The sequence below is a fragment of the Mesoplodon mirus genome (genome assembly GCF_964341445.2).
Source record: "Mesoplodon mirus genome assembly, chromosome: 3".
Classification (NCBI taxonomy): Eukaryota; Metazoa; Chordata; class Mammalia; order Artiodactyla; family Ziphiidae; genus Mesoplodon; species Mesoplodon mirus.
Window position 1 is genome coordinate 48,529,753 of NC_138978.1, and position 14,705 is coordinate 48,544,457.

The 14,705-nt window shown below is 38.7% G+C and overlaps 1 protein-coding gene across 7 annotated transcripts in view; it reads right to left on the minus strand.

The window, feature by feature from the left end:
- Positions 1-14,705, minus strand: part of IFT25 (intraflagellar transport 25) — a 34,133-nt gene that overhangs the window by 17,656 nt on the left and 1,772 nt on the right. For 3 of the 7 annotated variants that reach the window (XM_082613989.1, XM_082613983.1, XM_082613984.1), the window contains exons 2-3: positions 3,377-3,603; positions 529-601 (exon numbers count right to left, since the gene is read on the minus strand). The gene's annotated coding sequence lies outside the window, so the exon portion shown is untranslated. Of the gene's footprint in view, positions 1-528; positions 602-1,446; positions 1,865-1,961; positions 2,920-3,376; positions 3,604-14,705 lie in introns of those variants that run through there. The other 4 variants (XM_082613986.1, XM_082613987.1, XM_082613988.1 and 1 more) reach the window with 4 other exon arrangements.

The window sequence follows — 14,705 nt, forward strand, 5'->3', positions numbered from 1 at the left end:
TCTCCCAGGGATAACCTGTGAGATATGAGTATTTGCACTACTCTACTCCACAAAAGAAGTCCCTGACACCAACATAATTTTTCTGTTTCTAAAATTAAAAACCCTCAATAATTATATGGAAACAGTTAATACGCTAGAGTGACACGACTTAGTAGGTAAGATTTTAAAAAGTGTTTATATAGTTATAATTCAGAAATTTAAAAAAATGAAGAGTATAAAAACAGACGCTTTTTAACTATTTATCCATACACTTATCAATTGAAATAGTAAGCAATATTATTTACATCTTAAAAAATACTTTACGATCGGTTTTTTTTTGAGCAGAAATGTGAAATGAGAGAAGATAACTTTTCACTTATTTTTAAATTCTGAATCAGTCACTTGGTTCATGAACTTAAATACATTTCTGTTTGAGAGTAATATTTTAAGTCTGATAAAAAGAATAGTGAAAAGATATTGTTGAGCTCTACTATGAACCCTGGAGGGTAAGACACAAGGAAGACCATAGAAGATTAAATCAGAACTCACCGTTCTCCTTGATCAATACTGGTGGTAAGGCACAAACCAATATATAGATGCAAAGTGATGGGGAAAGCTGTATCTATAAAGAATTAAAAGACGAAGAGTGTTTGGAAAAGGAAGAAAGGCTTCCAATACACCTCACAGCCTAGCCCCAGTCTAACTTAAAAAAAAAAAAAAAAGAACTATTTCAAATAAACAAGGTAGAGCGAATATTACACTTATTAAACAGCTATGTACTGACTTCCCAGATTTGATGTTAACATTTTTCCATAGGTACTTTTTTTTTTAAAGAAATAAGTAGACCCTTACTGTCCTTATTCTCTTCCTTGTCCAGTGGTAACAGCTATTCTGAAATTGGTGAATAACCTTCCTATATTTTTATTTATTTATTTATTTATTTATTGGCCAAGTCACGCAGAATGCGGGATCTTAGTTCCCCAACCAGAGATTGAACCCGCCCGCTGCAGCGGAAGTGCAGAGTCTTAACCACTGGACCGCCAGGGAAGTCCCTGACTATATTTTTATACTTTTACCATATATGTATCAATATGTACTGTTCTTTTAAAACTTAGATGTTTTCACAGTATATATACCCCTTGCTACTTGCTTTTTTCATTCAATATTATGTTTTCAAGATTTTACTATGTTGATACATGTAAATCTACTTTATTCATTTTAACTGCTGTGAGGTATTTCTCCATTTCTCTAATGATGGATATTTAGGTCTGTTCCCAATTTTTTGCTACTATAAACAAATTTGCAATCCACATCCTTGTGCATGTATCCATTGGCAAATGTGGGAGAAGATCTTTATAATAAAGAGTACTTTCTTTGTAGAAGTAGAATTGTAGAAATTTAGAATCACTGTATCTCCAAGTCAATAACTGATCTATTTGATCTCTAAATTATAACAATTTACATTACCATTAGCAGTGTATGAAACTTTCTGCTCCCTCATATTCTCACCAACTTGGCATTGTTAGACATTTTAGCTTTAGCCAATCTCACTGGTGTGAAATGGTATTGCAATAAGGTTTTTTAAAAAAATTATTTTATTTATTTATTTTTGGCTGTGTTGGGTCTTCACTGCTGCATGCGGGCTTTCTCTAGTTGTGGTGAGCGGGGGCTACTCTTCATTGTGGTGCGTGGGCTTCTCGTTGCGGTGGCTTCTCTTGTTGTGAAGCACAAGCTCTAGGCACACAGGCTTCAGTAGTTGCGGCACATGGGCTCAGTAGTTGTGGCTTGCGGGCTCTAGAGTGCAGCCTCAGTAGTTCTGGCACATGGGCTTAGTTGCTCCGCAGCATGTGAGATCTTCCCGCACCAGGGGTCCCACCCGTGTCCCCTGCATTGACAGGCAGATTCTTAAACACTGTGCCACCAGGGAAGCCCTCAATAAGGTTTTAATTTGTATTTCCAGGATTACTAGTGAGGCTGAATACCTTTTCATGTTTATGGGCTATTCAGGCCTCTTCTTCTCCTATTTGCTTTTTCTTATCCTTTGCTCATTTTCTATTGGGTTGCTTTTTCTCCTTCTGTCCTTTTCTTTTTGATTTGTAGAAAAATTTAAAACAAAATATCCTGGATACAAGTCCTTTGTTATAGCATTGCAAATATCTTCTATTCTACAGCTTGATTTTTCTTTTTAACTTTGTTTTTTTGTGCAAGAGTTCCTCCCCCACCATACACACTTTCTCTTTTGTTTTTGAACTGTAACACACAGAGAGAAATGAACACAAATCATAAGTATATGGTGCAATAGATTTTCACAAAGTAAACACACCCAGGTAACCAACACCCAGGTAAAGAGAGAGAACATCACCAGCATTTGAGACAAGCCCTTCTTATGCCCTCTCCTAGTCACTACCCCTCTCTCCTTCCCAAAGGTAGCGTGGTTCTTATTTTTAATCTACAGATTAATTTCACCTGAACTTCATGTACATGGAAATCATACAGTTTGTACTCATTTGTATCTGGCTTCTTTCACTCACCATTATGTGTTTGAGATTTAGCCATTTGTTATGTATAGCAGAGTTGAAGTGCAACTAAGTAACCCAGCCCCCACCCAGCTCAACACTTAATCAGATCAAGGAAATCAACCCCTAAGTGGAGTTTCACAGGAAACTGGGTGTGAGCTAAAAAGCAAAGAAAGATTTCTATGGTCTTGAGTACTTAGATCCCAAAGCCCTGATGAAGGAAGGAACTGATCTCACTCTCAAATATGTGAAATCAGAGGTAAACTAAAACAATTTAAATAAAACTACAACTCGGTACAATCCCAGCATAACCCTTAGTTGGACTGAAATAATCTGCCCCTTATCCTAGCTACCAAAGAAAATGGTGTGTTCTCTCTGGGAAAAAAACATTATCTACTTCAGTGTCTACTGTTCTTTTAAACACAGTGTCAAACATGCAAAGTCATCTGAATAGCACAAGGAATTATAGCCATTATCTTTTAATAACTTTTAGTGGAGTATAATCTGTAAAAATACTGAATCACTATACTGTACACCTGAAATTAATATAATATTGTAGAGAAACTATAGTTCAATAAAAATATAAATATAAAAACATTTTAAAAATTAAAAACTTAAAATAAAGTCATTTGGAGTCCTGCCTTTGTGCTAAAGACAAAAGCGAGATCGGAGCCTAGGCTGCTTTCTCCAGTGAAACTGTCTACCTACTCCAGCATTTAGACTTCCGGGGAAGATGGCGGAAGAGTAAGATGCGCAGATCACCTTCCTCCCCACAGATACACCAGAAATACAGCTACACGTGGAACAACTCCTACAGAACACCTACTGTACGCTGGCAGAAGACCTCAGACCTCCCAAAAGGCAAGAAACTCCCCACATACCTGGGTAGGGCAAAGCGGAGAGATTCCCGCACAGAGGATCGGTGCCAACCGGCACTCACCAGCCCAAGAGTCTTGTCTGCTCGCCCGCCGGGGCAGGCGGCACTGGGAGCTGAGGCTCGGGCTTCAGTCGGAGCACAGGGAGAGGACTGGGGTTGGCGGCGTGAACACAGCCTGAAGGGGCTAATGCGCCACAGCTAGCCGGAGGGAGTCCGGGAAAAAGTTTGGACCTGCCGAAGAGACAAGAGACTTTTTCTTCCCTCTTTGTTTCCTGGTGCGCGAGGAGAGGGGATTAAGAGCGCTGCTTGGAGGAGCTCCAGAGACGGGCACGAGCCGCGGCTGAAAGCGCGGACCCCAGAGATGGGCATGGGACGCTGGAGCTGCTGCCGCCGCCGCAAGGCCTGTGTGCGAGTGCAGGTCACTGTCCACGCCCCCCTTCCAGGGAGCCTGTGCAGCCCGTCACTGCCGGGGTCCCGGGATCCAGGGACGGCTTCCCTGGGAGAACGCACGGCGTGCCTCGGGCTGGTGCAACGTCACGCCGGCCTCTGCCGCTGCAGGCTCCACCCGCACTCCGTGCCCCTCCCTGCCCCCCGGCCTGAGTGAGCCAGAGTCCCCGAAGCAGCTGCTCCTTTAACCCTGTCCAGTCTGAGCGAAGAACAGACGCCCTCCGGCGACCTACATGGAGAGGTGGGGACAAATCCAAAACTGAGACCCGGGAGCTGTGAGAACAAAGAAGAGAAAGGGAAATCTCTCCCAGCAACCTCAGAAGCAGCAGATTAAAGCTCCACAATCAACTTGATGTACCCTGCATCTGTGGAATACATGCATAGACAACGAATCATCCCAAATTGAGGAGCGAGGAGTCAGTGCTGTGCCTCTGAGGTGGGAGAGCCAACTTCAGGACACTGGTCCACAAGAGACCTCCCAGCTCCAAATAATATCAAATGGCGAAAATCTTCCAGAGATCTCCATCTCAACACCAGCACCCAGCTTCACTCAACGACCAGCAAGCTACAGTGCTGGACACCCTATGCCAAACAACTAGCAAGACAGGAACACAACGCCACCCATTAGCAGAGAGGCTGCCTAAAATCATAAAAAGTCCGCAGACACCCCAAAAGACACCACCAGACGTGGACCTGTCCACCAGAAACACAAGATCCAGCCTCATCCACCAGAACACAGGCACTAGTCCCCTCCACCAGGAAGCCTACAAAACCCACTGAACCAACCTTAGCCACTGGGGATAGACACCAAAAACAACGGGAACTACGAACCTGCAGCCTGCAAAAAGGAGACCCCAAACACAGTAAGATAAGCACAATGAGAAGACAGAAAAACACACAGCAGGAGAAGGAGCAAGATAAAAACCCACCAGACCTAACAAATGAAGAGGAAATAGGCAGTCTACCTGAAAAAGAATTCAGAATAATGATAGTAAAGATGATCCAAGATTCTATTTCCAAGATCCAAAATCTTGGAAATAGAATAGACAAAATGCAAGAAACAGTTAACAAGGACCTAGAAGAACTAAAGATGAATCAAGCATCGATTAAAAACACAATAAATGAAATGAAAAATACTCTAGATGGGATCAATAGCAGAATAACTGAGGCAGAAGAATGGATAACTGAGGTGGAAGATAAAATAGTAGAAATAACTGATGCAGAGCAAAATAAAGAAAAAAGAATGAAAAGAACAGAGGACAGTCTCAGAGACCTCTGGGACAACATTAAACGCACCAACATTCGAATTATAGGGGTTCCAGAAGAAGAAGAGAAAAAGAAAGGGACTGAGAAAATATTTGAAGAGATTATAGTTGAAAACTTCCCTAATATAGGAAAGGAAATAGTTAATCAAGTCCAGGAGGCACAGAGAGTCCCATACAGAATAAATCCAAGGAGAAATATGCCAAGACACATATTAATCAAACTGTCAAAAATTAAACACAAAGTAATCATATTAAAAGCAGCAAGGGAAAAACAACAAATAACACACAAGGGAATCCCCATCAGGTTAACAGCTGATCTCTCAGCAGAAACTCTACAAGCCAGAAGGGAGTGGCAGGACATAATTAAAGTGATGAAGGAGAAAAACCTGCAACCAAGATTACTCTACCCAGCAAGGATCTCATTCAGATTTGATGGAGAAATTAAAACCTTTACAGACAAGCAAAAGCTGAGAGAGTTCAGCATCACCAAACCAGCTTTACAACAAATGCTAAAGGAACTTCTCTAGGCAAGAAACACAACAGAAGGAAAAGACCTACAATAACGAACCCAAAACAATTAAGGAAATGGGAATAGGAACATACATATCAATAGTTACCTTAAATGTAAATGGACTAAATGCTCCCACCAAAAGACACAGATTGGCTGAATGGATACAAAAACAAGACCCATATATATGCTGTCTACAAGAGACCCACTTCAGACCTAGAGACACATACAGATTGAAAGTAAGGGGATGGAAAAAGATATTCCATGCAAATGGAAACCAAAAGAAAGCTGGAGTAGCAATTCTCATATCAGACAAAATAGACTTTAAAATAAAGACTATTAGAAGAGACAAAGAAGGACACTACATAATGATAAAGGGATCGATCCAAGAAGAAGATATAACAATTGTAAATATTTATGCACCCAACATAGGAGCACCTCAATACATAAGATAAATACTAACAGCCATAAAAGGGGAAATCAACAGTAACACACTCATAGTAGGGGACTTTAACACCCCACTTTCACCAATGGACAGATCATCCAAAATGAAAATAAATAAGGAAACACAAGCTTTATTTATTTATTTATTTTTTTTTTAGATGTTGGGGGTAGGAGTTTTTATTAATTAATTTCAAAATCTTGGAAATAGAATAGACAAAATGCAAGAAACAGTTAACAAGGACCTAGAAGAACTAAAGATGAATCAAGCATCAATTAAAAACACAATAAATGAAATGTCTTCATTTCTGTGTGAGGGCTTTCTCTAGTTGTGGCAAGCGGGGGCCACTCTTCATCGCGGTGCGCAGGCCTCTCACTATCGCGGCCTCTTGTTGCGGAGCACAGGCTCCAGACGCGCAGGCTCAGTAGTCGTGGCTCACGGGCCCAGTTGCTCTGCGGCATGTGGGATCCTCCCAGACCAGGGCTCGAACCCGTGTCCCCTGCATTAGCAGGCAGACTCTCAACCACTGCGCCACCAGGGAAGACCAAGGAAACACAAGCTTTAAATGATACATTAAACAAGATGGACTTAATTGATATTTATAGGACATTCCATCCAAAAACAACAGAATACACATTTTTCTCAAGTGCTCATGGAACATTCTCCAGGATAGATCATATCTTGGGTCACAAATCAAGCCTTGGTAAATTTAAGAAAATTGAAATTGTATCAAGTATCTTTTCCAACCACAATGCTATGAGACTAGACATCAATTACAGGAAAAGATCTGTAAAAAATACAAACACATGGAGGCTAAACAATACACTACTCAATAACGAAGTGATCACTGAAGAAATCAAAGAGGAAATCAAAAAATACCTAGAAACAAATGACAATGGAGACACGACGACCCAAAACCTATGGGACGCAGCAAAAACAGTTCTAAGGGGGAAGTTTATAGCAATACAATCCCACCTTAAGAAACAGGAAACATCTCGAGTAAACAACCTGACCCTGCACCTAAAGCAATTAGAGAAAGAAGAACAAAAAAACCCCAAAGTTAGCAGAAGGAAAGAAATCATAAAGATCAGATCAGAAATAAATGAAAAAGAAATGAAGGAAACGATAGCAAAGATCAATAAAACTAAAAGCTGGTTCTTTGAGAAGATAAACAAAATTGACAAACCATTAGCCAGACTCATCAAGAAAAAAAGGGAGAAGACTCAAATCAATAGAATTAGAAATGAAAAAGGAGAAGTAACAACTGACACTGCAGAAATACAAAAGATCATGAGAGATTACTACAAGCAACTCTATGCCAATAAAATGGACAACCTGGAAGAAATGGACAAATTCTTAGAAATGCACAACCTGCCAAGACTGACTCAGGAAGAAATAGAAAATATGAATAGACCAATCTTAAAAATCTTAAAAATCTTCCAACAAACAAAAGCCCAGGACCAGATGGCTTCACAGGCGAATTCTATCAAACATTTAGAGAAGAGCTAACACCTATCCTTCTCAAACTCTTCCAAAATATAGCAGAGGGAGGAACACTCCCAAACTCATTCTACGAGGCCACCATCACCTTGATACCAAATCCAGGCAAGGATGTCACAAAGAAAGAAAACTACAGGCCAATATCACTGATGAACGTAGATGCAAAAATCCTCAACAAAATACTAGCAAACAGAATCCAACAGCACATTAAAAGGATCATACACCATGATCAAGTGGGGTTTATTCCAGGAATGCAAGGATTCTTCAATATACGCAAATCAATCAACGTGATACAGCATATTAACAAATTGAAGGAGAAAAACCATATGATCATCTCAATAGATGCAGAGAAAGCTTTCGACAAAATTCAACACCCATTTATGATAAAAACCCTGCAGAAAGTAGGCATAGAGAGAACTTTCCTCAACATAATAAAGGCCATATATGACAAACCCACAGCCAACATCGTCCTCAATGGTGAAAAACTGAAACCATTTCCACTAAGATCAGGAACAAGACAAGGCTGCCCACTCTCACCACTCTTTTTTTTTTTTTTTTTGCGGTACGCAGGCCTCTCACTGTTGTGGCCTCTCCCTTTGCGGAGCACAGGCTCCGGACGCGCAGGCTCAGCGGCCATGGCTCACGGGCCCAGCAGCTCCGCAGCGTGTGGGATCTTCCCGGACCGGGGCATGAGCCCGTGTCCCCTGCATCGGCAGGCGGACTCTCAACCACTGAGCCACCAGGGAAGCCCTCACCACTGTTATTCAACTTAGTTTTGGAAGTTTTAGCCACAGCAATCAGAGAAGAAAAGGAAATAAAAGGAATCCAAATTGGAAAAGAAGAAGTAAAGCTGTCACTGTTTGCAGATGACATGATACTCTACATAGAGAATCCTAAAGATGCTACCAGAAAACTACTAGAGCTAATTAATGAATCTGGAAAAGTAGCAGGATACAAAATTAATGCACAGAAATCTCTGGCATTCCTGTACACTAATGATGAAAAATCTGAAAGTGAAATCAAGAAAACACTCCCATTTACCATTGCAACAAAAAGAATAAAATATCTAGGAATAAACCTACCTAAGGAGACAAAAGACCTGTATGCAGAAAATTATAAGACACTGATGAAAGAAATTAAAGATGATACAAATAGATGGAGAGATATACCATGCTCCTGGATTGGAAAAATCAATATTGTGAAAATGACTCTACTACCCAAAGCAATCTACAGATTCAATGCAATCCCTATCAAACTACCACTGGCATTTTTCACAGAACTAGAACAAAAAATTTCAAAATTTGCTTGGAAAACAAAAGACCCCGAATAGCCAAAGCAATCTTGAGAACGAAAAACGGAGCTGGAGGAATCAGGCTCCCTGACTTCAGACTATACTACAAAGCTACAGTAATCAAGACAGTGTGGTACTGGCACAAAAACAGAAAGATAGATCAATGGAACAGGATAGAAAGCCCAGAGATAAACCCACGCACATATGGTCACCTTATCTTTGATAAAGGAGGCAGGAATGTACAGTGGAGAAAGGACAGCCTCTTCAATAAGTGGTGCTGAGAAAACTGGACATCTACATGTACAAGTATGAGATTAGATCATTCCCTAACACCATACACAAAAATAAGCTCAAAATGGATTAAAGACCTAAATGTAAGGCCAGAAACTATCAAACTCTTAGAGGAAAACATAGGCAGAAAACTCTATGACATAAATCACAGCAAGATCTTTTTGGACCCACCTCCTAGAGAAATGGAAATAAAAACAAAGATAAACAAATGGGACCTAATGAAACTTCAAAGCTTTTGCACAGCAAAGGAAACCATAAACAAGACCAAAAGACAACCCTCAGAATGGGAGAAAATATTTGCAAATGAAGCAACTGACAAAGGATTAATCTCCAAAATTTATAAGCAGCTCATGCAGCTCAATAGCAAAAAACAAACAACCCAATCCAAAAATGGGCAGAAGACTTAAATAGGCATTTCTCCAAAGAAGATATACAGACTGCCAACAAACACATGAAAGAATGCTCAACATCATTAATCATTAGAGAAATGCAAATCAAAACTACAATGAGATATCATCTCACACCAGTCAGAATGGCCATCATCAAGAAATCTAGAAACAATAAATGCTGGAAAGGGTGTGGAGAAAAGGGAACGCTCTTGCACTGCTGGTGGGAATGTGAATTGGTATAGCCACTATGGAGAACAGTATGGAGGTTCCTCAAAAAACTAAAAATAGAACTACCATATGACCCAGCAATCCCACTAGGCATATACCCTGAGAAAACCATAATTCAAAAAGAGACATGTACCAAAATGTTCATTGCAGCACTATTCACAATAGCCCGGAGATGGAAACAACCTAAGTGTCCATCATCGGATGAATGGATAAAGAAGATGTGGCACATATATACAATGGAATATTACTCAGCCATAAAAAGAAACGAAACTGAGCTATTTGTAATGAGGTGGATAGACCTAGAGTCTGTCATACAGAGTGAAGTAAGTCAGAAAGAAAAAGACAAATACCGTATGCTAACACATATATATGGAATTTAAAAAAAAATGTCATGAAGAACCTAGGGGTAAAACAGGAATAAAGACACAGACCTACTTGAGAATGGACTTGAGATTATGGGGAGGAGGAAGGGTAAGCTGTGACAAAGCGAAAGAGAGGCATGGACATATATACACTACCAAACGTAAGGTAGATAGATAGTGGGAAGCAGCCGCAGAGCACAGGGAGGTCAGCTCGGTGCTTTGTGACCGCCTGGAGGGGTGGGATGGGGAGGGTGGGAGGGAGGGAGATGCATGAGGGAAGGGATGTGGGAACAGATGTGTATGTATGACTGATTCACTTTGTTATAAAGCAGAAACTAATAAAAAAAATTACTACTACTATTAGTAAAAAAAAAAAAATCTACAAACAATAAATGCTGGAGAGGGTGTGGAGAAAAGGGAACTCCCTTGCACTGTTGGTGGGAATGTAAATTGATACAGCCACTAGGGAGAACAGTATGGAGGTTCCGTAAAGAACTAAAAATAGGGCTTCCCTGGTGGCGCGGTGGTTCAGAGTCTGCCTGCCGATGCAGGGGACACGGGTTCATTCCCCGGTCCGGGAGGATCCCACATGCCGCGGAGTGGCTGGGCCCGTGAGCCATTGCCACTGAGCCTGCGTGTCAGGAGCCTGTGCTCCGCAATGGGAGAGGCCACAACAGTGAGAGGCCCGCATACCAAAAAAAAAAAAACAAAAAAAAACCTAAAAATAGAACTACTATATGACCAAGCAATCCCACTACTGGGCATACACCCTGAGGAAACCATCATTCAAAAAGAATCATGTACCACAATGTTCATTGCAGCACTATTTACAATAGCCAGGACATAGAAGCAACCTAAGTGTCCATCAACAGATGAATGGATAAAGATGTGGCACATATACACAATGGAATATTACTCAGCCATAAAAAGAAATGAAGCTGAGTTATTTGTAGTGAGGTGAATGGACCAAGAGTCTGTCATACAGTGAAGTAAGTCAGAAAAACAAATACTGTATGCTAACATATATATATGGAATCTAAAAAATAAAAATGGTTCTGATGAACCCAGGGGTAGGACAGGAATTAAGACACAGACGTGAGAATGCACTTGAGGACACGGGGAGGGGGAAGGGTAAGCTGGAACAAAGTGAGAGAGTGGCATGGACTTATATATACTACCAAATGTAAAATAGATAGCTACTAGGAAGCAGCCGCATAGCACTGGGAGATCAGCTCAGTGCTCTGTGACCACCTAGAGTGGTGAGACAGGGAGGGTGGGAGGGGGACGCAAGAGGGAGGAGATATGGGGATATTTATATATGTATAGCTGATTCGCTTTGTTATAAAGCAGAAACTAACACACCACTGTCAAGCAATTATACTCCAATAAAGATGTTAAAAACAAAAAGACATTAATGATACATGTTATAATCCTAGACTTAGGATAAAGGCACCACTAAAAAACATAAAGAGTATAGGAAGGAGGCCAACAGAGAAGAAAAAATGGGATACCATAAAATACATGGTAAATTTGAAAGAAGGTAGAAAAGAAAGAAAAAAAGAATCAAGACAGGACAAATTGAAAATAAATAGCCAGAAGGCAGATTTAAGCAAAAACACACAGATTATTCCATTAAATGTTAGTAAACTAAACACTATAAGACTGAAGAAAAAAAAACAAAAACTAAGTACTCTTTTCAAGAGACACACTCTAAATACGAAAGCAAAAGGATAGAATAAGATAGAATAAATCTTAATATCTGGCAAGGTAAATTCCCCTACTTAATTTTCAAAATTTTTTTGGTTTATGCTTTATACTTATTATAGTTTTGTTAAATTATATTAAAACATTTTCTGAGATGTTAATTATAATTCAATTCCATTACAGATTAATTGGGAGAGAAGTGACATGTTTATGATAATGAGTTTTCAAATCCATGGATCTGGAGTACCTTTTCATTAATTTAAGACTTCTTTTAAGTCCTTAAATTGTTTTACAGTTTTCTAGGAACATATCTTTGCCTCTTTCATTAGATTCACTCTTAGATACCTTATCATTTCCATTGCTACTATAAATGAGATCTTCAAAAAAATAACATTTTTTTTTAATCTTATTCTTTACAAGGAATATTTCTAACATTTCACCATTAAATGTGATGCTAACTGAAGGTTTTGTTAGACACTGTTCATTGGGTTATAGAAATTCCCTTCTCTTTGTTAGCTTTTATTTTTTAAGCACAAATGAACGTTGAATTTTATCAAATGCTCTTCTAACATTTACTAAGGTGATCATATAGATGTTTCTACAGGTTGTTAATGTGATAAATTAAATCAAGATTTTCTAATGTTATAGCATCCCCAGTTCACAGCATAAACTCTATCTACACAGCCAAGGTGTATTGGTATTTTTATCCATAGTTGGATTCAGTTTGCTATTATTTTTAGAAATTTTGCAAATATATTTCTAAGTGAAATTGGCCTATAATTTTTGTTGTTGTTATTTAGTCCATGTCTGGATTTGGACTTTAGGCTGTACCCCAAACATAAAGAAGCTGGAGAGCTTCCTTTATTTTTCTATTTGCTGGGTTAGTGGATCCTATAAGCCTAGTTAAGTGTTTGTATGTAGATTTTTGACTATTTTCAATTCAATAGTTCTTTTCAGGCTTTCTACACTTTCCTGAGTCCATTTTGAAATTTGTATTTTGAGAAAATTCTTTCTTCCTGGTTTTTATATTTATTGGCACAAAGTACATTTTCTATTGTAATTTTAAAATCTAGTATTGATAGTGTTAAAAGCTGTGGTAAGATTGGTCAAGTGTTAAAAGCAGTGGTTCAGAAAAAAGCATATATTCTAATATGCTTTTATTTTGCCTTTTTTCTTGCCAATCTTACTACAGCTTTTAATACTACTGATACCAGAGAACAGGTGTTATATGAACACTGTTAACATTTAGTTTGAAGACAAAAAAATATGGTGAATTCCTGGAAATAGAGACTGATGTACTTGGAGGTGAATTTTCAACAAAATTCTACAATTACTAAATTTCATTATTATTAAAAGGATAGCTTTGAAAATCTAAGTAAGAAAGTAGTAAAATTGGAAAGCAACAGTACCATTAATTCACAAGTTATACCAAACCTACATATTTCTTTTTGTTTGCTTGATAGAGTTACTACCTATTAGGGATATTTCTGAACATTTCAACAAAACTTCAGACAAAGCATCCCAGGACACCCTGTGGATGAGATGAATAAATATGGGATGGGTAATAGGCAGTACTTTAGGTAGATATTTATAATTCTTGGAATGGTAATACTCAAAGAATGGTGATTAATGGAACAAAATGAACTGTGGAAGACCTCTATTCTTATCCCATTCAAGATTATTGTTAATTAAGGAAGGAAAAAATATGTTTATCAGTTTTGCAGATGACACAAAGCTGTGATGTCAGCTAATATACTGGATGAAAGAATTAGCACACAAAAAGATCTGAGCAAGCTAGAAAGATAGGTTGCAATGAATAAGATATTTAATATACTCAGACTTAAAAAATCAATCACACAAGGAACGGCCTAGATCAGGGACTGGCAAACTACTACTGCCTGTGAGCCAAATCTACCCTGACATCTGTTTTTGTATGGCCCATAAACTAAGAACGTTTTTTACATTTTAAAATATTTTTTCAAAATCAAAATATTTTGTGGCACATGAACATTATATGAAATTCACAGTTCAGTGTCCACGAATAGTTTTATTAGAAATGGCCACACTCATTCATTTATATATTGTCTATAGTTACTTTTGTGCTATAGTGACAGAGCAGAATAGCTGTGACAGACTATAAGGCTCATAAAACCTAAAATATTTATTATCTAGTTCATAAAAAATTTGCCAACCTTTCATCTATAACATGTAGAGGATTAGTTGACTGGAAAGTCACTATAAGGCAAGAGTGTACTATATCTGCCCCCAAAGGTAAAGGAATGTTATTTTAAATTACATTAATGTATCTAGGAAGGAACTACATTCTACCAAAATCTTTGAAAACCAACTAAGGGCCAGGCACTGCGCTAGTAATGCAAAGACACTACGTAGTAATCTTTGACTACGTAAACCTAAGACAAAGATGGTGACTTAAGAGTTGGTTTTTGCCTTTAAGCTCAGAGTCAAGGAGAATGGACAAACATGAAACTAATAATTTGTTATGTGCAAACAGTGTGATCCACATCTAGAATACTGTGTTCAGTTCTAGGTAGTATAATTTAAGTAGGACATTGTCAGGCTTGATATTGTTCAGAGAACAGAAAGTTCATGATGATCTATAAACTGTTACATGGAGGGAGTTGAAAGAATATTGTTTCTAGAAGAGATAATTTAGTGAGAGAAATGTGACTACAAGTTTTAATATCACAACTCTTCACAAATGGAAAAAGGATTTGAACTGGGCTCAACGAATACGAACTGTAAGCAGGAATACATCATAGATGTAAGAACTTGCCAGCAAAGTAAAGATTTTTAATCTTTTCCATCCCTGAAAGTGTCCAAGAAGACGACTAGGTGATAACCTACGGAGGAAACCAGAGAAAGAACTCTTGCACTGGGGTTCTTTT